This window comes from Herpailurus yagouaroundi, unplaced genomic scaffold (genome assembly GCF_014898765.1).
Source record: "Herpailurus yagouaroundi ecotype Mexico unplaced genomic scaffold, PumYag 162, whole genome shotgun sequence".
In the NCBI taxonomy this organism is placed as follows: domain Eukaryota; kingdom Metazoa; phylum Chordata; class Mammalia; order Carnivora; family Felidae; genus Herpailurus; species Herpailurus yagouaroundi.
Genome location: NW_024412403.1, coordinates 32,420,839 through 32,445,208, shown reverse-complemented (window position 1 = coordinate 32,445,208; position 24,370 = coordinate 32,420,839). Strand labels below are relative to the sequence as shown.

Genomic DNA, 24,370 nt, shown 5'->3' with positions numbered 1-24,370 from the left:
CTCTGCTGCCCAGTTTCTTTGCTGTTGGGCAACCAATCTGACTAGTTCAGCTTTATGGGATGTGTATGGAAGTTAAATAAATTAAATACTAGCGAGTGAGCCTCTAGCTCTTTTTTGTCTTCACCATGTAGCAACCAAGAAGGACATGTTCCAAGTAGTACAGCTACAACATGGACACTCAAGGGCCCGGATCCCTGAGTTATGGGTACCCAAACCTTCCATCCCACACCTCTGTCTTTCCATGATAGACACATCAAATGAATGAGAAATCTTTGTTTTATTAAGTCATGGAGCATTTCTTACCATAGACTAATGTAGCTTGTCCTGATGAATATGGGAATCATCCTTATGTACACATTATTTATTTTTAAAAAAAAATTTTTTTTTCAACGTTTATTTATTTTTGGGACAGAGAGAGACAGAGCATGAACAGGGGAGGGGCAGAGAGAGAGGGAGACACAGAATCGGAAACAGGCTCCAGGCTCTGAGCCATCAGCCCAGAGCCCGACGCGGGGCTCGAACTCACGGACCGCGAGATCGTGACCTGGCTGAAGTCGGACGCTTAACCGACTGCGCCACCCAGGCGCCCCTGTACACATTATTTAAACCAGGAGACTGAAATCACCAAGGTAGTGAATACATGTAGAAAGGAAAAGAGATTCAGTGTTTAGCCCTCAGGGAGAAGAGGCAGAAAGATCAGTTGAGTCTGAGAGGGAGCGGGTGAGAAAAGAGGGACAGCAGAGGACAGCCAAGCAGAGACAGGATGTTAGGGAGGTGACAAAGACTGAGTCAGTGGCAGCCCTTCCAACACACAATGTAAGGACTGGGAATTGATCATTCGGTTTAACCACTTGGTGGTCAGTCACTGATGACCTTCACAAGAGCAGTTTCAGTGGAGTTAAGGGGTTGAAACCTCAAAGAACTGGTTCGGAAGAGACTGGGAAGATTGAAATCAGACACAGAGTAGAAGCAATTCTCTTTATGTTGTATCTAAGATAATGGATAAAAAAATGAAGGTGATTGTAGTCTCACATTTTGAAAGGTCAGACTTCAAGGTTTTTTGTGTGTGTGCATATGTGTGTATCTGTGCATCTTCTGTGATATTAACAGTTTAAAACTGCTATGGTAAATTTGGTTTGTAATAATTCCTAGAACCTCCTGTTGTATCATCTATGAAATGTGAAGAGATGTTATGGTTTATGCCAAAATGTTTAATTCATTATTGGATCTTCATTTACCCGTTGCTGTCCAGAGGGTGCTATCTACTGTAAATACAGGGCTTCTGTTCCCCTACTCGTCAGTAATGTAGAGTCAGTATAAGAAGTGCCTCCAATCAGGAATCAAACCATTTAAAGTTGCAATACCAATGCTATGAAACAATGCCAACATGTTAATGTATAAATAATTTTAAAATCATTTAAATGCTGCCAAAATGATGATCCACGATAGCGTTCCATATGCTAGGAAGTTGTAACATCTGAAACTTTACTATTTCCAAGACCATCTGTGTGTTTTGTATAAATTATGGCTGTGAAACTGATAAAACACGAGGTAAAAAGCACATTTATACATGCAGGGAGATGAATAGATTAAAATCAGCAGTTTGAGTTCAAAATTACTGTTCTTATTTAGATCCTAATTGTTTTTGTTTTTGTTTTTGTTTTCCTTTAGGCAAAACTCAAATTGAGTAATTAAAACAAAAATTTAAGACAGAAACAGAATGTCTGACGTTCTTTCCAATTCTTCCCCCCGCCCCAATTGAATGTAAAGTCTTAAGAGATATTGGTTATTAAGATATTTTATGTGATTCTTCTCTCCTAAGCTTTGTTTTCAAATCATGGTTTTCATCTCTTTGCCAAATGTGTTGAGCACAGATGAACAGGAGATTAAAGCACATAATATCTTTATGAAAGGCAAGTAAAGATTGCATGGTTATTGCTACAGTTTTGGTTCTAGGAATTTCTAGAGTTCTTTAATGTGGTGGCTTTCTTTGTTGAAAATTTAAAGTACGACTCTCCCAGCTGTGAGAACAAAGACACACCCTACAAAAAAGGGCAAATATGTAATTGTAGCTGCACCTGTATTTTTGATGTTCTTAAGTCATTTCTTTTTACACTGACCTGGATTCTGAGCCAAATTTTAGATCTGTGATGATTATAAACCAGCAATGTATAAATACCATTTTCTTATTTTCCTAACTGACAGGAGAATCTTTCAGAACTCTTCTGGAACTTCTTACTTAGAATAATTTGAAGGAGGACTTAGGTAATGTTTAGTCTTTCTTCCTTTTTTTTTTTTTCCCTAAACACGAGTATTTATATTTAGAATTAGAAATAGAAGTAGTTTAACTGGAAGACTGGATTAAATAGATTTACTTAATATGAGTGAGAATTAGTCATAACCATTATTATTAATAAATGAAATTTTCTCACAGAGATGAATCAGAGGACCAAAATCTTTTTTTTTTTTAATGTAGAACATTGGATATACTTTATAAAGAGTGATATATTTAGTTTATTTTATTGTATTTTGGAAATATTGTACTTAAATTCAAGATTTTTTTTTGTAATGTGAAAAATTGATGATGTTAATAATGGGGAATAAAAGTAATACCAAATATTTAAGAAAATAATTTTGTTTTTAATAAAAAAAACTAAAATTGTCCATGAATTAAAGAAAAAGTTAAATACAATTGAAAGTAGACATCACAAATATTTTTCTAGATTATAAAAGGGTTTATGTGTAAAGATGGTCAGTTACAAGATTTTGTTAAATAAAAGCTGGCAATTAAACCCAAAAGGCTCAAGAAAAATTTTAGTATGATATTGGTTTTCTGAATGAATGTAGAGTCATTAGTAAAGAGAGAAGAGAAAGTTACTGATGCCAAAATTTTATAAAAGGGTATTAAGTTTATTTAAAATGTGCCTCTTATTTTATATTTGTTGACCTGGGGGATTTTTTCTTTTTTTTTTTTTTTAATGTTTATTTATTTTTGAGAGAGAGAGACAGAGCATGAGTGGGGGAGGGGCAGAGAGAGAGGGAGACACAGACTCTGAAGCAGGATCCAGGCTCTGAGCCGTCAGCCCAGAGCCCAACTGGGGCTCGAACTCACAAACCGTGAGATCATGACCTGAGCCGAAGTCAGACACTCAACCGACTGAGCCACCTAGGCGCCCCAACCTGGGGGATTTTAATATTATTCCCTTCCCTTCCCTTCCCTTCCCTTCCCTTCCCTTCCCTTCCCTCCCCTCCCCTCCCCTCCCCTCCCCTCCGCTCCCCTCCCCTCTCCTCCCTTTCCCTTCTTCCTTTCATGTTTTAGAGAAAGAGGAAGAAGGGGAGAGGAGGGAGGGAGATAGACAAAGAGAAAGAGAGAGAATCTTAAGCAGGCCTCACACTCAGTGCAGAGCCCAACATTGGGCTCGATCCCATGACCCTGGGATCATGACCTGAGCCACAGTCAAGAGTCAGTCCCTCAACTGACTGAGCAAGCCAGGCACCCCAATATTGTTTTCTTAGTGCACAGTTTTTGTTTTGTTTTATTTTGTTTTGTTTTGTTTTCACCTGAAACTAATGTAATATTATATGGCAGGGGTGCCTGGCTGGTTTAGTCAGTACAGCATGTGACTCTTGAGTCATGAGGTTGGGCCCCACATCAGGGATAGAGATTACTTAAAAAAAAAAATATTAAAAAGCCATTGCATGGCAAAGTTGCTTATTATAAATCAACACAGTTTTGGGGTCACATACTAAAGATCAGTTTCCCTGCTATTAGGTCTCTATGAGATGCACATTCTCCTGATTATAGCAATGGGAACTGCAGGCATAGCTACAAGGAGGTGGCCAATCTCTCAAAGAACATAGCTTATAAAATAAAACTTATTTAATTAGTTATTATAATCAAAACCCCAAGTGTATTCATAAACTAAAATATATTATGCAATAATACCCAGGTGGTAGCTAATGAAACAATAGCAACTATATGGTTTGCCTCAGCATGTGATAAATTGTGAGGGCAAATTGATACCATTATTTTAATAAAAGAAAATGATAGTTGTATATATTTATATATGAGATCTGATGATTTATGACTGGGAATGAAACCTTTCGATATAGATTAGCAAATGAATATTTATAGGAACAATAGTAAGTTCTCAATTCCTAATTTCCATAAAATCCTACAGATTTTGCAACATATATAATGACTCTATTTGCTGTCAGAGTAAATTTCAATTTAGAATGACAGTAACCTTTAGCTCCTGGTAAAAAATACTGTCTTTAAGTTCGCAAGGGTCTGGAAAGGTTAGTTCACACAATGAAGGTTATGGTGGTCTTAAAACTAGGATTGGTACATTTACGAATTAGTCCATATTAAAAAAAAAAAAATAGTCCAAATTATCTCCAGTAATGAAAGCTATAACATAAATATCTATACAAAATGAAAGGTGAGTAGTTTGATAAAGATGGCATGAAATTGTTCAAATTAGACCAAAATTTATAGTTCAGATAAACAAAAAATATTTTTTCTGGGTACTAGAAGCCCTACCTCAAAAGATATGAGGTGAGGGGCGCCTGGGTGGCTCAGTCGGTTAAGCGTCTGACTTCAGCCAGGTCACGATCTCGCAGTCCGTGATTTCGAGCCCCGCGTCAGGCTCTGGGCTGATGGCTCAGAGCCTGGAGCCTGTTTCCGATTCTGTTTCTCCCTGTGTCTCTGCCCCTCCCCTATTCATGCTCTGTCTCTCTCTGTCTCAAAAATAAATAAACATTAAAAAAAAAAATTAAAGGGGCGCCTGGGTGGCTCAGTCGGTTAAGCAGCCGACTTCGGCTCAGGTCATGATCTCGCAGTCCGTGAGTTTGAGCCCCGAGTCGGGCTCTGTGCTGACAGCTCGGAGCCTGGAGCCTGTTTCAGATTCTGTGTCTCCCTCTCTCTGACCCTCCCCTGTTCATGCTCTGTCTCTCCCTGTCTCAAAAATAAATAAAACGTTAAAAAAACTTTTTTTAAAAAAAAATTTAAAAAAAAATATGAGGTGATTATCTAAAGAGGATGAAAGAAAGATTTATATTAAGGATATTATGAATCAGTGGATTATTCAACTGAATGTGTTTTATAATTAACTGTCCAAATTGTGGATTAGCTAGGTTCAAATATAATCAGCTATATACATGTCAAAAGATATTGCTGAAAAATTAAGCAATTATGAGAAACTATATAATGAATGGGAAATTGAGTTAAGGAAGATATTGTTTATGTAGTGGCTTGAAAATTTTGTATAGATATAATAAAAATATAGTAAAAACTAACACTGTAATAGTACAGTGTAAATTGTGAGATCTATCTGGACTCAATTCTGAAATATCAGAGTTAGTTTCTTCATAATAACCTTTGGCTGTCATTTATCCTGAATGATTTCATTTTACTAGTTAAAAGAAAAGCTTAAAAGACATTCATCTCTTCATGTTTGAAATTCTTAGCTTTTGAACTAAAATTTACAGATGAATAAAACATGCTTCTTCCCTTCCCTTTGTATGTGGCATTGTGACAAACATCTTTTTTTTTTTTTTAATTTTTTTCAAGGTTTATTTATTTTTGGGACAGAGAGAGACAGAGCATGAATGGGGGAGGGGCAGAGAGAGAGGGAGACACAGAATCGGAAACAGGCTCCAGGCTCTGAGCCATCAGCCCAGAGCCTGACGCGGGGCTCGAACTCACGGACCGCGAGATCGTGACCTGGCTGAAGTCGGACGCTCAACCGACTGCGCCACCCAGGCGCCCCAATGACAAACATCTTTTTAATGACTTGTATTATTCTATGAGATAAGCTGTGTCTTGAATTTTTAAATTTTCACCTACCTGTTCTATATACTGTAGTAGCATGCTAGGGGTATCCTCTATGTCTTAAAAACTTTTGTTCTTTTTTCTACTTGATTGAAAAAATAATTCAGATGATGGGAATAGTTTTATTATAAAATAGTGATTTCCGTCAAAGCCACAGTCAAACTTGAAACCATTTTATTCCCATTTTCATCTACTTATCACATACCTATACTGATTTTTTCATTCTTCTTTGAAAAATGTAGAAAAAAATTACAGTATAAATACATTTTAACATGAGCAAGTGTATTAATATTTTTTTCTTAAGGTGACTTAGATGGGATGGCCAGCAATGCTGGTTTCCTGGGCACTATCCTGGTATTTGAGTTAAAAACCCCTAGTCCTGGGAAAACCAGGACCGTTGGTCAACTTAAGCCTAGGCTGTTTAAAGGAATTGATTTATATATGAATAAAAAAATCACACGCATACAAGGTAAGTAAAAAATAGTTAAAAAATAAATGGAAGCATCTTACCTATATCATTTCTTTCATAAGCCGGTTAAGGATTTGAAAATCATGAATGAAGTTAGGAGCAAAAGTCAGTTATACATTGAAAAAATTGTTTAACACTTCCCATTCCCATGCTAGAGAGGTACAGTTGTAAGCATAAAGTATGTCATCAGTTCTTTTTCCCATCCTTTTCTGCTTCCTGTGTGTCTTTCTAGGTTTCTTTGATTTCCCTCGTTGGTGTGATATTTTGGTGGAAAGCAGCTGACTCACATCCCATCCAAATCCCCAGTGTCCTCCAGATCCTTCATGAATTTGGCATTCAGCCTCTCCTTGCCAATTACTTCCTTTCCCCCCAATTCCCACATGTCTCCCTCCTAAGCCATCTGCTCCTCCTCCCTTCCTCCGATTAGTGCTTTCCTCTGGTCTTCCGATTTCTTTTATTGTTCAGTGTCTGTTGCTTCCTTTTCCCCCTCTCCTCCCCTGGAGGAAATCAGCACACTTAATGCAGCTGATGTCATAGAGCCCCTTTTCCCTGAGAAGTTGAAGTTGTGTTCCTGCAAAATAAATATGTACTTCTGTTTTATGAAGGTCAGAGGAAACTGGGTAGTCACCCAGAATTTATTTTCCTGTCCATCTTATGTAGCAAGTCATACATATTTCGTATTTTATATTCTTTAAACAAAAAAAGTTTTTTCGTGATTTAATTCTAAGTTAAATCAATATAAGTCTATAATATGAAGCATGGGACTGAAGAAATCGGTTAAAAAATAAGTTTATGGGGTGCCTGGGTGACTCAGTCGGTTAAATGTCGGACTTCGGCTCAGGACATGATCACTCAGTTCGTGAGTTCGAGCCCGCGTTGGGCTCTATGCTGACAGCTTGGAGCCTGGAGCCTGCTTCGGATTCTGTGTGTGTGTGTGTGTGTGTGTGTGTGTGTGTGTGTGTCTGCCCCTCCCTCCCTCCCTCCCTCTCTCTCTCTCTCTCTCTTTCAAAAATAAACATTAAAAAAATTTTAAGAATAATAAATATAAGAATTTATGTACTATGCTACTGTGTTAATTTTCACATTTAATAATTGAAACAAAGTGGATTAGTGCAATAAAACATAGTCTTAGGTATCATAAGACCATATAACTTCAGGTTTCAACACTTATTAAATGCATGATCTTATGGACATTTGATCTCTATAAATGTCATTGTTTCCACTGGTGAAATGAATTGTCTAATAATACTTATGTTGGTTCAGTGGTGTTATTGTAGGAATTCAGTGAGAAAATACATGTTAAATATCATTATAAATGGTCACCATTTACACTCTATATACACTCTATCTTCATGTATTAGTCATGGATGTTCTGGTTATTACTGTTGTTGGTATACTTGCCTGAACTCTGGGTATATTTAGTCATCAAAAACTGTAGAAAAGCAAAATCAGGAACAGTTTGTGCCATAGCAATTTTAGCTTTTCTGAATAAACAAATATATACATATGAGAAAAGAGATCTGACATTTATGTCTCATCTACATTTCTGTGTATATCCAAATGACGACTGTGGGAAAATTTCCATTTTCTACAGAATCACCAAGAGTATTCAGTTTAGGTGAATATTATGAGTAAAGTATTTAGACTAATACTGATATTAAAAAACAATTTTGAGTCCTCTGTACATCTTTATCGTGAAATGCAATGATCAATAGGGGATTCCACAAAAGAATTTAAGCCCTATTGCCCTAAGGCATTCACTATGTGTAACAAATTGACTTTTCTCCCATGCATCCAGTTATGTATAGTTCTTTTTTTTTTTATTTTTTTTTTCAACGTTTATTTATTTTTGGGATAGAGAGAGACAGAGCATGAACGGGGGAGGGGCAGAGAGAGAGGGAGACACAGAATCGGACACAAGCTCCAGGCTCTGAGCCATCAGCCCAGAGCCTGACGCAGGGCTCGAACCCACGGACCGCGAGATCGTGACCTGGCTGAAGTCGGACGCTTAACCGACTGCGCCACCCAGGCGCCCCCAGTTATGTATAGTTCTTAGGGGAATTGAGAAATGCTGTGATTCAGATGAGGTATGCTGGTTGAGAACGGCTGGTTTATCTTCACACGGATTGTCCTGATCTTTCCAAAACTTGTAATTCTATTTAAATAATTTTACACATACTCCTGTTTGGACACTGAAACTAGAAAAAAGAAAGCCAAGCATTTCAGACCCACTTGGGAGGTCTTAGTACTCTTATGAAAGAATTGTACTAAACTAAGATATTCTCAGTTCTAGCATTCAAATTAGTTTAGATGACAGTATAATTATAAACATAATTCTGGTAAGTATTTGGTTGTTGCCCTAGTTTTTCATTATTTATGTGTTAGAGGTGCATTTACAAACTCGGATGCCAAGGGTTTGAAGGAACAGATTATGAGAGTCTTTGCATACGCTATTCCTACTGCTTGGAAATGTTCTGACCCCTATACCCTCTTTGTCTAACTCACTCATTGTTCCGGTTCCAATTTAAAGCAACTTCTATAGAGGAGTCTTCTGTAAAATCCCACTGTGCACATCCACACTAGATTTATCTCCCTGTCATCTGTGCCTTTCTGTTTTATTAAGTATTTTTTCTAATCTATTGGAAATCTTTGTTTACGAATTACTCCTCTAATATACATAACATACTTGAGTACCAGCTGTAATCCCTGGGTCTGTCTTCAGGTTGGCAGCTCCATATATATTTCTCTAGAAATTGTTAAGTGAATGAAATGTACATTAGAGTACTGTTTTCTAGCATACCTAGAACTGAAAAGTTGCTAATTTGAACATACTTGATTTTATTTTCCTATATTTTTTATATTGGTGTTCTTATTCCTCTATAAAACGGAAAGGACATATCATCCACACCATTTTTTTTTCCTCTAAAGCATGGTTTCCAGTAGCTTCACAGTAAGTGAAGGAAGAGATACTCTACAAGTTAATTATGTGAGTAAAGATACCTCTATAAGTGTGACTTACAGATACAGAATCTTCCAGATGGAGCTGACTTGAGAGACTGTAAATAGGCAAACCCCTTTACTTTTTAAAAAAATTTTTTTCAACGTTTATTTATTTTTGGGACAGAGAGAGACAGAGCATGAACGGGGGAGGAGCAGAGAGAGAGGGAGACACAGAATCGGAAACAGGCTCCAGACTCTGAGCCATCAGCCCAGAGCCTGACGCGGGGCTCGAACTCACGGACCGCGAGATCGTGACCTGGCTGAAGTCGGACGCTTAACCGACTGTGCCACCCAGGCGCCCCATGTCAGAACTCTTTTAAACCTCCTGAGATGGTTCTGGCCTTCCGATTTTTTTTTTCCAAACAGACTTCCTTAAAAAGAGTTTAGAATATTTTTCCAAAATCTAATCCCGCCCAAATGTTAGTTTTAGCCAAAGCAACATTAGAAGACATAGAGGAGTACCTAGCAGATCTGCCCAAGCCTCCTTCCATATGGAATTCTGCCAACTCCTGAAATTCACTGGGCTGAAACCTAATGGGGATGTATGCCGCTGATTAGCATCCATGATACTTCAGTCGGAGTAGACCTTCCAAAAAGAAGTGCCTCAGAAATGTCAATAATCGGCTAAAAAAAGTTGTACCCCATAATTCAAAGTAATTATCAATACAGTATATTAACCAGAAGTATTATAACCCTACGAAATGAATACACATGGTCAGACGACAAAGCCTGTAATAAGAATTTCCGATTAGTTTGGTATACTCATAGAGAAAGCAGACTTACAAACGTTGCTTCCCCCCTCCCTCACCCTTTTGTTCCCCTTATAATACATGCTCACTCAAGCAGCTGTGTTTCTTCATTTTCTGAGACTTTGATATATTTGATCAGGCCATTATATTCCTCCAAATAGCCAAAGACTAGTGAAATTTTACTACTGTCTGGGAGCACTTTGTTTAATTATGAGTTAAAGTCATTAGCCAAATTAAAGGTATAATCTGTGGTTTCAAGGATGGTGCTCTAACCAGTTTATTTCATTTTTGATGTTCTGTTAAGCACAGATGAAATGCTTCTCTAAAAATACAGTTTTAAAATTTATCTTAAGGCATTGCTTACAGATCTTACCTGTGATTTGGAAAACATTTAAATCATAACAGAATACTTTCTGGTAAATTCTGTATTTTAATAAAAAGTTGACTTTTCTAATTGCTCGTAAATTTTGTGCTTGCTTACGATGACCAAGCCTTCACTTGTTTTCTGTTTACCATAGGCAGGATGAATTGTAATCTTAGAAGCAAAGTAGTAGATTCAGAAGTGCACTTGATTGTACAAGGCATTCTTTCCTTAAAACATGGTCCAAGATGCAGAAATCAAAGACATTATGTTAAGCCTTTAAGTTTTAAATTATTTTTAATCTGACCACTTTAAAGGGGGTTGGGATTTCTTTTTCATTATTTGTAATCGGCTAAGATTGACTTTATTTCTCAATCTTGTCCATATTATCACTTTTATTTAAAGACATTCTCTCAAAAAATAATCCCAGATTTTATGCTGAGGCTGATTTCTAAACTAATGCTGATTTTGCATTTCTTTTGTTTAAAGGATAGTTGCTTTAAAAGTACCAACATTCTATTGGTAACATCTGACTACTTCAATTTTTATCTCCTTAAACTCAAAGAATTTGATAATATGATAAATAGTACACTTGTAAAATAATCTGGTGTGCATTAACAAAATTACTAACAGATGGCATAAGGTTTTCTCTTCTTAAATCTTATAAATGTAGGTGATCACGAAGCTTTAAAGGCTGGTCACAGTAGACAGAGGCTCATATTTAAGTCACCTTTAAGAGCATCATCTTGTATGGGAAAATTTCAAGAGCAGTTGATCTCAATATGTATAAAACTGGTTGAAAATAATGGAAAATTGTCTCCTTGAGTGGATAATGTGTAATTTGCTCAGGAATCCATTATTTCATGTTTCTTTGTCTTCTAACATTCACAGTGTCACTCTTCTTTCACCAAGACATTATTACATCACTATAGTGCCCCATGCATCATGCTTATAAAAGATCATGTCAGGTTTCCCCATCTTTATTAGGGAAGCTTATAAACATTCTGTTTAAATTATAAACATTCCATGATATGAACTGCATGTTTATATGGAAAAAGAGGAACCATTCCTCTGTATAGAAACTAATATAAAATATTTACCTAACTCCACTTTACTTGCAAAGAACACATGCATATGTCAAGTGTAAACATGCACATTTTTCCACTGGCAGCTAGACGGATTAATGGCAATTAGGTTGGATATCCAGATCAGTCAGGCTTAAATATGGAGATGGGAAGGAGGTCTATCAAGCTAGCACTCTCAGGGAGGTCCACCAATAGCACCTATTTCTTTGCCACGCCCTTGAGTCTTGGGATATATACATTTGTAGGATATTGCTAATTTGTGGTTTGTGGTGTGGGATGCAAAGAAAATATGAGTTCCTGCTTTTGTTCAAAAGGAAGAACTCTATATAAGCTTTATCTTGGGTCTGCAGAGAATGAGCTCCAATGCACTTGCAAAACTGGAGCGTGTTTCTGGTATTCTCAGTGCCTTGGGTCTCTCATCCCCAAATAGGAAAATATACTTCCCCTTGTAAGACTCTTGTAAAAACGAAAGATGATGGATGTGACAGTGTCATGTATGTAGCACATGTTGACATATTCTGATTTTCATTAAATACAACAATAATAATCCAGATTGCTGTTTAAATACATTGGTACACTTACGGAGTGTACCATAGATTCCCTGATACAGTTTTCAAGTGTTTTTGGAGAAAACCATCAAGGGCATTTTACACTTAGGACTTAATTTTTTCAGGTGTTAGGTTTTTGTGGTTAAGTCCTTTCAAACTGTTGGATCATCAGAGAATTTAAATTTATTTATTACCTTGATATTAAGACATCAGAATTTGAATTTGTTCTCTGCAAGGCAATGTAAAATGATGTGCTTCTAACATAAATTCTAAAATACCAAGCCTTTTTCTGAAGAAGTGATGAATGAAATCAAGGAATTCTGTGTGTCTGATTTCTTAGATCTTGAAAAATCTGGTATTTTGTCTTCTATGTAGGTGTTGAGCTATCTGCTAACATATGATAAGCTCTTTGCCATTATAGAATTTATATTGCATGTGGAAGAGAGGCAAGAACATGGGATAAAGTTTGTTTGTTTGTTTAATTGACTTTATCTTGTTCCTTGATCTTCCCACTGATTGACATCCTTTCTATAAGCACCTTTCCCAACACTTAATCCTGGAATTTTCTACTTAGGTTTTTATGGATGCAACCTAGGATTTCCAAAAATCTGAATTTCAACTCAAAGTTCAAACAAGACTTGTAGACTTAGGGTCAGGAGCACTTCAAAACACTGAGATTGCTAACACTGTTAGTACTTTCCGCCCTAGATTTTCTGTTCGGTAAGCTTTTGTCTTGGACAGGGAACTGAACCTTTAATATCCGAGAAAGATTGTCCTAAACAGTCCAAATGATTTTTGAAATACTTTTCAGATACACCATTTCCTCTTTAATTTCTTTTTCACAGATAACTATAGAAATATAAGGGGTCAGGATACATTTGTTTTTATTTCTTTTGTTGTCCATGAGTGAATCATTAGTTCTCAGGAAATAGTGAGAAATGTGTGTGGGTAGTTCTGAAGCTTAATGTAGACCATCAAAGATAGTTCCTTTAAAGCTCTAGCCTCAAACCATTTTTCCTCAGGATTTTATCGTCTTCCTCACATGTGTAAATTACCCTATTTGCTTTCTTAGTAGTACTTAGATATATTTTCATTTGTTTTAACATGAGTAGTGTGGGGGAGAAGAGGGTTATTATTTCTATCTTATCACGTGTCCCTTATGAAAGGAGGCACACATTTGCCAAATAATGTAGCTAGGTTCTGGCATAGTCTTGTGATCAATAAAAAAGAATGAAGCACTGGCCATATGGCTATTGAATCTCTGACTCTGGTCTGATGAGTCCTGACTTCTGATTAATCAATTAAGCTTGTCTTTTGCAAGTCTTCTCTTGCTCTCCTTTAACTCCTTGGGATTAAAATACCACAGAATGGGAATGGGTGTTTACTTCGATTTGTATCTACTTTTAGGGATGTTCATACTTGTAGAGATCCTTAATAAATAGTATTAAATGCTTATATTACTTTTTAATTTTTTCAAATTACGAGTGTTTCCATAAAGTAATTCTCCTTACTTAATTTCCATAAAGTCATTCTGAATTTCTGAATCAGAGAATCCCTTGCATACTCAACATTGATTTGATTTTTTTTCTGCCATTGTTATGTATCTTCTTCAGAATATAAGTGAATTTAAATTTCAAGAGTAACCATATTATACGGTCTCTGGAAAAGGCATTATCTTAGCAAGGCATTTGGTGGTGAGGGCAATTCTCACACTGAACCAAAACTATAGAGAAGAACTAAGCATAAGAACTTATGGAGACACAAACGGATTTACTGTTTGAAAAGTATTTTCAGCTGGTGCACTTGTAACTCGAAAGAGCCAAGTGTTTGAAAATGAGCTTTTTCTTCCCTCAAATACTGTGAGCATTTGTCATCTTTATTTCCAGAGTATGGTCATAATTCCTCCATAGATTTTTATTTCAGGCTCTCCTAACAGCGACTGTATGTAAATTCAGAATTATAGCCAGATGGTTGGACAAGGTGATAAAAAGCAAACCTGGTTTTGTAGAAAAGTGAAAATTGCCCATAAGATTGTGTTTTTACCTTTAAAACAGCAGGGCATTGTTTCATGAGAACTGTGAAGGAACTAATACATTAACTTTAACAGCTGTGAGCTAAATTAATTTTTCATATGCATACAGAATACTACCGTGTAACACCTATAATTTTCATGGAGGTAAAAATCAATCAACTTTCTTACTTTTAGCAGATAGCTAGAAAAGTCTATTCTCTCCCAAAACCACTCTTTATATTATCTCCTTGCTACAGGACTGACTTTTGGGTTCTGATCTTAATAACTGGGGAAGCAGACACCTGGGGAATCAGCTAAAAGCCTTCGCTGTTTATCCGCTCTCCATCTCACCAGCACTAAGCAGTTGTCTGCCCCTGATTTGAAATACAATAAATTCAAGGGGGCCTTCTCGGTTGATTGCTTTAGGCTACATAACGGCGACTGGCTCAAGAAAATGGGCCTCGAACAGAAAATGCCAAACCCAGGTCTTCACGTTGATTTGAGCCACGGTTGAGAGAAATAGGTGCGTTTTAAGGAGACTGTGTTTCTTTTCTGTTATCCCTTGTTAAAATGAGGATTCACAGAAAGGTCCTCTGGTGATATAAACTAGATAGACAGAAAGGTCACAATTTATACCTTCACAGAGAAAATCGTCCTCTCCCTGGGACTTAACTGTGTCGCTCTGTAGGATGGTTCCCACTTGCCTGCAATTAACGATACGGCTCTTCCTGAGCTAGTCTATAATCAGATTATCATAGGTGTGCTTCTGCGGCAGCACACCGCCAACTACCGATTTGTAAGTTGCCGTGAGGGAGAAATGAAACGTTCAGTAGGAGAACTGCAAATAACAGAGAGATGCAGCTGCCATAGTCCTAGGCAGCGATTCTCTCAGGCCTGTGTTCTCAGCTGGCAGCTCCCCAAGCTGGGTAGAGCCACGTGTTCCCACTGGGATAATTGCTTTTTCTGCAGGAGTCTCTTGTTGCCTCCCTCTGATGACCCAGTGTGTTTAAACTCCTGGCCGAAATCATGTGGGTTTTTCAATGGTGTTGTGAAGTGTACCAGCAAACAAATGAAATTGGATCATGTTCTCTTCTATGCATGTAGCCTAAGCAAATATGGGACACCAGTAGAGAGATCCCAATTGCCTATTTTTTTCCCTCTCTCTTCTCCTGAGAGAACAGTTGAAAGACCCACAAGTTATGGTTTTCCCCTTGGCATGCTGTCCCTTTTAATGTCAGCAAGAAAAAGGCAAAGTGTCATTTGATTGCTTTCGGTTTGTCATTTTCATATTTTTTGCTAATGAATATGTACTTACCCAGGCATCTTTTTGTTATGTAAGATGTTTTTTTTGGTGCAAATCCCATGGACATTATTTATAATTTGAGTAGGCTGTAGGACAGGAAATGGGCTTGGCATAAGAATGGATGAGTCAATGGATTAGTAATATCCAGGTGAAAACTTTTTACCATGTGATTAAAATCTGACCGAATTAATTTTTAAAATAATCTCCAGTAAAAAAAAAAACACAACATTGTAAATACTACTCTATAATCTGTTTGTCACAGTTTAAAACTCAGTTTCCCAGTTTCTGGGGTACAGCCGCTCTGTGTCACGAGTCCATGCTGAACTGGTAATGAGTACATGGTAGCTTTACCTAACAACTTTTGCATGTGCATCATGAAAGCAGGTCACATCTAATCAAGAGACTTGTGTGGGAAATATTTAGAACAGTGCATTTTTTCCCTTCCTTCTCCTCCTTCTCTTTCTTTCCTTCTCTCTCTGTCTCTCTCTGTCTCTGTCTCTCTCTCTCTGTCTCTCTGTCTCTCTGTCAGGTCTCTGTGAACCAAAATGATAAAGGAATAGGGAGAGTTGAACATTTTGCAGAAAATGATTGACAGATAGTAGCCTTTAGGAAACGTGGGAGTATATAAACTTTGTTACCCAGGAAGTAGTGTGATTTGGCTGACCCTGGTTTGTTGTTTATGTATTTATTTAAAATAAAACTTATGTTTGGGACTTGACTATGAAACCATGTTGTCATGAATACATGATATTTTAAAAAGCTTTATTTTTTGCACGACAGGAGTAGTAGAAATAAATAGAATAAACAAATATTTTCTTGAAATGTATTCATATACTTAAGAAAGGTGTTTATGGTGACTAGAGAAATAGAAATTGTTTTATATCAGTGATTGTTGATAGTGGAAATTGATCAGAAATTTAAATTTGTATCTGATTACCAACTATGTTAAAATTTAGGTTCCAAAGAGTGAAACAAGAACACAATTATTAATGCGTATATTGAGAAATATAAAGTACCTCTATATGATGTTAAAACATAATTAATAAAAGCATGAAATTATTTCATTCTAAACATGGCTTTTTTTTCCCTAACTGTTCTTACTGAACTACTTACCTGGAGGTGTAAGAAATATCACCAACTAAGAAATACTGCTAATTTCTTTGTTATTGTGTAAAGTCTGAATTATGTGAATTATCTTTTACTCGTAATTTTTTAGATTGCTATGAGACATGTAGTTTATCCAATTCTTTGTCCATCATTCATGTATATAACCCCACTACCACCAGTCTTTTTTTTTTTTTTTTTTTTTTTTGCTTAATTTAGAATGCAATAAAGCAAGGTTGTTTTTGAAAGATGCTATTGTAGTGTGTTAGAAAACATGGATGCTTTAATCTGTAGCGTTTACATTCAGGATCGATACCACTTTTGCAGCCAGATTGGAAAGTAGTGGGTATTCCTTTGTCTCCCTGCTCAAGTCAGATATCTTTTTTCGTTTATTTTTGTTGTCGTTGTTGAATTAATGCTAAATTTGAAAAAAATAAATAAATAAAAGCTGTTATTGTGACTCTTCTCTTCTCTACATGTCTCTGTTGAAAGGAGTCCTTAGGGACCATCCAAAACTGCCCTGCAGTTTATTTCACCAAGGAGAATGTCTGGGGGCGATGACTGGCCATCTGGGGTACCTGCATCTCATTGTCATTAAGAAGTCTTAAGCCCATGCAAAGTACTTCTCCTCTAGTTCACAACAGCTTGATATCTATTCTGTGGGTCAAAGATCCAGGCAGAATTGACAACATTACTAAGAAGAGATATTCTGCCCAAAGACAGTTAGTAATACATTGTTTAAGGATGATATATACTAGACTATAATTCAAAACCTCTCCTCTCATTTACTTTGCAAAAATAGTATCACAACAGTGGCAAAGAATCAAATTTTTCAAAAAAAAATTATTTCCAAACCCAGGTTATTATTTCACTCATGTTAACCCTGCTTATCAAGCCTTTACTACTGTAAATGAATATTTCCAAGCCTTTAAATCTTTCTGAAATTTCTAAACATTCATACTGCACAATATCTCATTGGTATAATGACAACTGTGTATGTCTTATATGTATTATTTAAACATATTTCTCGTTTAGCGTTCTAAATCATTATTCTTGTAATCCACTATTATGATGTATTTTGAAAATAGTATTTCTAGTAAGGAACACAGATTTTAAATGCAAAATCCATTAAAGGAAATGAGATAAATTATATGACAGTTTGGTGGTTAGCAATTTGAAATCATCTTTGAAGCCCTTAATATAATTAGTGGTTTCATTTTGGGTCTGCTGACTTCAAGTCACATTAAGTTAATATAATTAAAAGCAGAAAAGATTTCATGTAGCCAAACTAGTTAATTAGCCCCAGTTGGTTTAGTATGTTAACCTAGAGGTGTATGGCTAACGTTGTGGGGTGATGCCTGAAAAAAAAAATTCCTCTGTAACAGATACTGCAAATCATCTGACTTGCTTTAGGGTGGAAAATGAAGACATACCAAGGAGTTCATTTTAAGTTCATCTTTATGTCTGATTTTAAGTACTGATTGCAGGGTAAGCTGTATACTTCATTGAATAACCAGTCAAAAGGCTTAATTTACCTTTTTAAAGAAAACATGCTTCAATGTGTACAAAAATAATCAGATTTTCTTCTTGTATTCTGGAAATAAGAAGTCTTATTGAAGTTCTGATTCTGATCTTTTCATGCTTACCAGGAATATAAAATGATTCTTTTTTTGGTTAAAAAGGTAGACCTTACACCTTATACCTGACTTGTCTATACTATGTCAGTATTTGGTAAACAGTCTAGTAAAGATGAAAACATTCTAGAAAGAGATTTTCAACAGCTTCGAAGAAATCTTTAAGTAGTAGGAGAGAAAGCTTTTTATACCCCTAAGGAAAATGACCATGTATTATTTCTTTAGGGAAAATGCTAGTTTATAAGAATCAAATGATACATTGATATCAAATACATTGATATATATCAAATTACATTGATGTGTCCTTTACCTTAATGTCTCTGAAACATTTAAAAAAAAACCATCTGAGGCTATTCTGAAGAAAACTATAAAGTGTGAAGATATTTAAAACTTTAAAATTCCTTACCACTTTCTTCTTTTTCTTCCTTCTCTGTCTCCTTCCCAAAAGGGAGGCAAGTCCACTGGGACTTTTGTTTTGTTTTGCTTTTATCAGGTATGTAGATAGCTGAGGCCCCCTTTTAAGCACTGTCTAGAGCTTATGGAAATGTGGGTTTCTAATGTGGTTACCACTGTGGTCTGGTAAGGTATATGGTAATGAGGAAGTAGGATCTCTGCCTTAGATTTTTGACATAGGCTGGATGCCAGCATATTGTCTGAAGGCTTAACACGTTCAGCCTCTGCACCACTGGATTATGTTAATTGAAGAAGTGTTTCAGCAGTGCAGTGTGTAACTTTGTGTCTGTTCATTATACAAACTCCTTTTTGATAGGTTTACAATTTGCCTGTCAGATCCAGTTGCTGGAAGAGACCTGCCAAGAAATATTTCTTAGCTTATTCTAAATATGGCTGTTTTCATATTTATAGTGTTCTGTGTGTGTTAGACATATTTTTCCTTTCTGTGTAGAGAGGAAATGTCAATTTTTGGTTTGCAAAGGGGCACTAAGATTTAGAACGTATAAAGCCACTCGTTACAATCAATATCATTGTATGACTCAACATAAAATGGTGATTGTTAAAAGAGGTACTGTACTGCTTGAGAGCTGGTGTGTTATATTTGATCAGTTATTGTACTATGTTTTTTTCTGTTCTTTTTATTGAATAAAACAGGCCACCATGTCATCTACAGTTGTGACCATTGAGAATAAAAGGATGGCTTTTGCTTAGCTCTGTTTCAATTCAGCCGTTGACATAATGCCAAAATCAATTTGAATTTGTAGAAATAGAGGACTACCGTTTTCATCATTATTATTATTTTTTTTTATTTCTCTGTTTGCTGCATTTTATTGTTTCTTCCTTCCCTTTTGTCGGTTTGCATCTCTCACATCTCTAAGGATGTAAGTTTCTTCAAGGTTTCTTGAGGCTTGTTTAGTTTCCCATTTAGGTTGTAATGTCTGTTTTGGGACCCTTAACCATTATTGTCGGTGAGTATAGAAAGGAATGTAGTATTTCATAATGAAATTATCTTACTAATAAGGTAGAAGGTGTGAGGGGGTATTTATACTAATCTCAGAAGTCGCAGCAATGATTTCCCGAATAGAAAACCATTTTTTTAATGTTTTCTTTCTTTTCTATTTATTTTCTTTGAGAGAGAGCATGAGTGAAGGAGGGGAAGAGAGAGGGACACACATACAGAATCTGAAGCAGGCTCTAGGCTCCAAGCTGTCAGCACAGAGCCCAATGTGGGGATTGAATTCATGAACTGCAAGATCATGACCTAATCTGAAGTTGGACACTTAACGGACTGAGCCACCTAGGTGCCCCTAGAATAAACACTTACTATTTTGTCTAATTTTAACTACCCCTCCCTCCTGTCATTTTAATCCAGCATTTACCTTTAGGCCAGAGCCAAGCCTTTAGAACAAAATTTCTCAGCATCAGCACTACTGACATCTTGGCTGTGATACGTCCTTATTTGTGGAGGACTCCTCTGTGCCTTGTAGGAGACTTTACCCTCTAGGGGGTAATAGCACCACCTTTCCCCTGTCTCAGTCGTGACAACCACAAATATCTTCAGACATGCCCACATATTTCCTGGGAGAAGGTAGGTGACTGCCCTTATAAAGAATCACTGGTTTGGAGGAAATAAGAAAGGCATGATTGGTCAGAGAATTTCTTGCTTCTAAGGCTTTGCTATGTTGATGCGAACAAACATTTTTCTGACAAAAGCAATGGAAGATGTGTCACTAATTAATTTTAATAAAAAGCTTCTGGATGTAGTCTTACAAGGGAAGATTCATTTTGATTAGACAAATCTCTGTTTTAATCATTAAATCCCTAAGTATAACACAAAATAATGTGCAAGCATTTTTCTGAGTACTTTATATGATTCATCTCAATATCCTTGGAGATGTATGTTAAGAGTATGCCCAATTTAGGGGCGCCTGGGTGACTCAGTCGGTTAAGCGTCCGACTTCGGCTCAGGTCACGACTTCGTGGTCTGCGAGTTCGAGCCCTGCGTCGGGCTCTGGGCTGATGGCTCAGAGCCTGGAGCTTTCTTCCGACTCTGTGTCTCCCTCTCTCTCTACCCCTCCCCCGTTCATGCTGTGTCTCTCTCTCTGTCTCAAAAATAAATAAACATTAAAAAAAAATAAAAAAAAAAGAGTATGCCCAATTTAGAAATGAAAAACAGATACAGAGGAGTGATACCTTGCCTGCCCTCACATGTACCTAGAGACGGTGATTCCAGTTCCCATGCTCACTTTGCCTTCCTATGTGGATATATCTACTTTTGATCAATTTGAAAGATCATCTGTGCTTTAGAAATCTTTTTTTTTTTTTTTTTTACGTTTTGCATATATTTTCATTTTGAGTTGGTTCCAACCAGATAGAGTTGGTAAAGAATACCACTGGGAGGTGGGGGGGGAGATGCAATTTAGTTGACTTCATGTAGCCATGGAGGATTAATATCTATGCTGTTATTCAAGAAAAAATATATATATTTCTCATCAAAAAATGAGTTGTGAGGTTCATATTTTATTTTCAGGCCTCAATTAGTTACTTTAGTGTTTTTTTGGTACAGAAATTATATATAAATAAACAGATATGATAAATGTATGCTTTTGGTCATATTATGATTCTAATGAAAAAGCTTCTCAAGACACCTAATTCATTTGAAAACACTTCTTGTAGAAATACATGTCATAGTGGTCCATACTACCAGTAAGTATTTACTTACAAAGGACAGAGAAAATATTTTGTAAAATGCCTGGTGAGGTATTTTGTATTTGAACAGTATATATGGTTTAGCAAAGCAATTTGTAAAATAAAATTTTATAGAACAGGAGCAGTTTTTTCTTTTTATATTTAGTAAAGAAACATAGCCTTGTGTTTCCAAAACATAAGTCTCCTGGTCAATGAATTTAGAAAACTTTTTGAAGATTGAGCCAAGTGTGATAAACACTTGAATCTTGAACACCACAGACGTTAGGGGTGCCTACGTCCTCCCTGCACAGTCAAAAATCTGTGTGTAACTCTTGATTCCCCAAAAACTCAATTGCTAATAGCCCACTGTTGACTGACGCCTTACAGGTAACATAAACGCACATATTTTGTATGCTATGTGTACTTTATACTGAATTCTTACAATAACATAAGCTAGAGAAAAAAAAATGTTATTAAGAAAATCATAAGAGAAAATACATTTCTAGTACTATACCATAATTATACCAAAATCTGCATTGAAGTGGACCCACACAGCTCAAACCCATGTCGTTCAAGGTCACGGGTACAGCTAGAGCTATAGGAATGGGATGTGAACAACACATTCTTCATGACTTGATGGCTTTCTTTGAATTTGTAGTTCATCTAAGTTATCGTTTCCTCCCATTTACTGCAAGGTTGGAATTTTTTCCTTGAGAATCTCCTGGCAGTTATGAGAATCTCCTCTCATAACTCATGTTAACTAAATTTCCCTTCTTCATGTATAGGGATTCTTTCAAAATATAACAATGTTGGGCTGCAATATATAATGTTAATTGGTACCCCACATGTGGATTAGCAAGTTGATTTAAAACTCTAAATTCCCAAGTATTTAAGATTTGTAAAAGTAAATTAGTACTATATTATACTGAAACTGTAAAAATGTCTGTACCGTTGAAAATTATTTATACTTTATCATTCTTTGACTTTCATTTTTTTCCACATTTGAGTGTATTTTAAAATTATCCTTAAAGCCTTACATTTTATTGTACATATAATTCACTGGCTTTTAAAGCAAAAGGAACACTTACAGCATTTTAAGAGTTTACTTCCTCTTATTTTGCTATAATTTTTACTTACTAATGTACAATCCCTTCAGAAATGAACTGACTACCTAAATATGCAGAAACATTTAAGGTTAGATTCTGAGACATAAGAGGCTCAGTATCTTGTCCAAAATTAAAGAACCAGTAAAGGAACATCTAAGGACCACTTATCAGATCATTTAACTTTCCTATCAGGAATAGAATGTGTTACCTTCATTTTTGCAGGAATAATTTTGTTTCCTCAAGGTTTTAGAAATGTTTAGGTGAGGTGTTGCAAAATAAGTACATGACAAAAGGTTACAGTACATCTTAATAGTATGGATCCGAATTTTCTGAACCTCAAGAAATGAAGCCTATTAAATTCAAGTTTATTAAATAGCAATTATAACCGTGCTGTGGGCTGTGTGTTTCCTGTCATTTGTACATCTCATGTAGCCAAAGACATATCTCTTGGGGAATATCTGTTCCAACTTGCTAAGTGACATTGGGCAAGTCACTTTCCTTCCACAATTTTTTTTTTTTTTATTATTTGCTAGATATTGTGACAGGTCCTTGGGGCTATAAAGACGAATTAGATATGCTTCTCTGCCTCAGAGTTCACAGTCAGGGAGGAAATCTGGCGTTTAAATGCAAAATTAAAACATATTGTGATGATGGGCATAGTGCAGGTATACAGGAAAAGAGGTTATAGTTTCTGAGCTGCTGGTTCCTTAAGTGAAAAATGAAGTTATTATAACACTTGCCCTTACAGCCTCACAGCAGGGGTATGAGAAAGACCAAATTTAAATGATATATTCACACAAAAGCCACTTTATAAAACATAAAATAGCACTGTGAACCAATAGCCTGCAGGTTGGGAATACATTTGAATTAAGAATCACACTTTGAGTTCTTCTAAGGAGATAATTGCACATGTGAGAAAAGATATATGCAAAAGAATGCTGATTTAGAAGAGGGAAAATGAATTCTCTTAAACATCTATCAGTAGGGGAATAGTTTGGTAAAATATGATAAATCTATATGATGGAATATTATGTGTAAAGGAATCCTGTGCACAATGGAATACTATTTTGTCATTGAGGTTAAAGGGGAGGATCTGTATACATGATCTTCAACATTTAAAATGCAAAATATTCTCAACATATTATTGAGTTGGAAATGCATACAGCAGAGCATATACCACGTGATCTTACTTTAATGAAAGTGTGTGTGTAGATGTAGATCTTTATATCTATCTATATCTGTACATCTGTATCTGCATCTAATCTATATCTGTCTATTGTGTGTGAGAGAGAGCCAAAAGAAGAATGCATACAAAGTTACGATAGTAGTTAACTCTTGAAAGATTTGTTTGTTTTTGTGTGACATTTATTTCTTTGTATTATTCTGTCTGAAATTTAGGTAAGTATATGTGAAAACAGTATATATTAACACATCTTGTAACTGCTGTAAACCTTTATAGAAATGCTTCATTGAATAACAGGCTAGATTTTGTCTATAAAAGTAGTTTGTATTCAACAAAAATCACCTGAGTGAGGCATTATTCTAGGTATGAGGGACAGAGTCATGAACAATGCAGAGAAAAGTCCCTGTGTGGTTTTTGTAATGGTACCGAGAGAATCATGATTATTGTTTTAAAAAAAACGACTGAAAAAATATTAAGTTCTAAAGCCACAGAAATTAAAACTGCACTGTTAATATTTGATTTGTCCTAATATATAAAGACTTGGATGCAATGTCTAGTTTGGGTATCTGGATTGAAACTAAGCAATTAAAATACTGCAAAACAGTATGACCCCACCTTTGTAAACTAGTGGTTTCAATAAACTCCAAGTTTATGATTAAAACAAAAAATTATGTTTGAGTAGTCCTTTCCTGCCTTCTGTTTTGTATCTCTTAATCTTTCTCTTTCTCTTTTTCTTTCTTTCTTTTCTTTCTTTCTTTCTTTCTTTCTTTCTTTCTTTCTTTCTTTTCTCCTTCCTTTTCTTTCTTTCTTTCTTTCTTTCTTTCTTTCTTTCTTTCTTTCTTT

At 36.0% G+C, this 24,370-nt stretch overlaps 1 protein-coding gene across 9 annotated transcripts in view; it reads left to right on the top strand.

Moving 5' to 3' along the window:
- ROBO1 (roundabout guidance receptor 1) overlaps nt 1-24,370 on the top strand; it is a 1,150,898-nt gene that overhangs the window by 1,009,903 nt on the left and 116,625 nt on the right. The window lies entirely within an intron of this gene.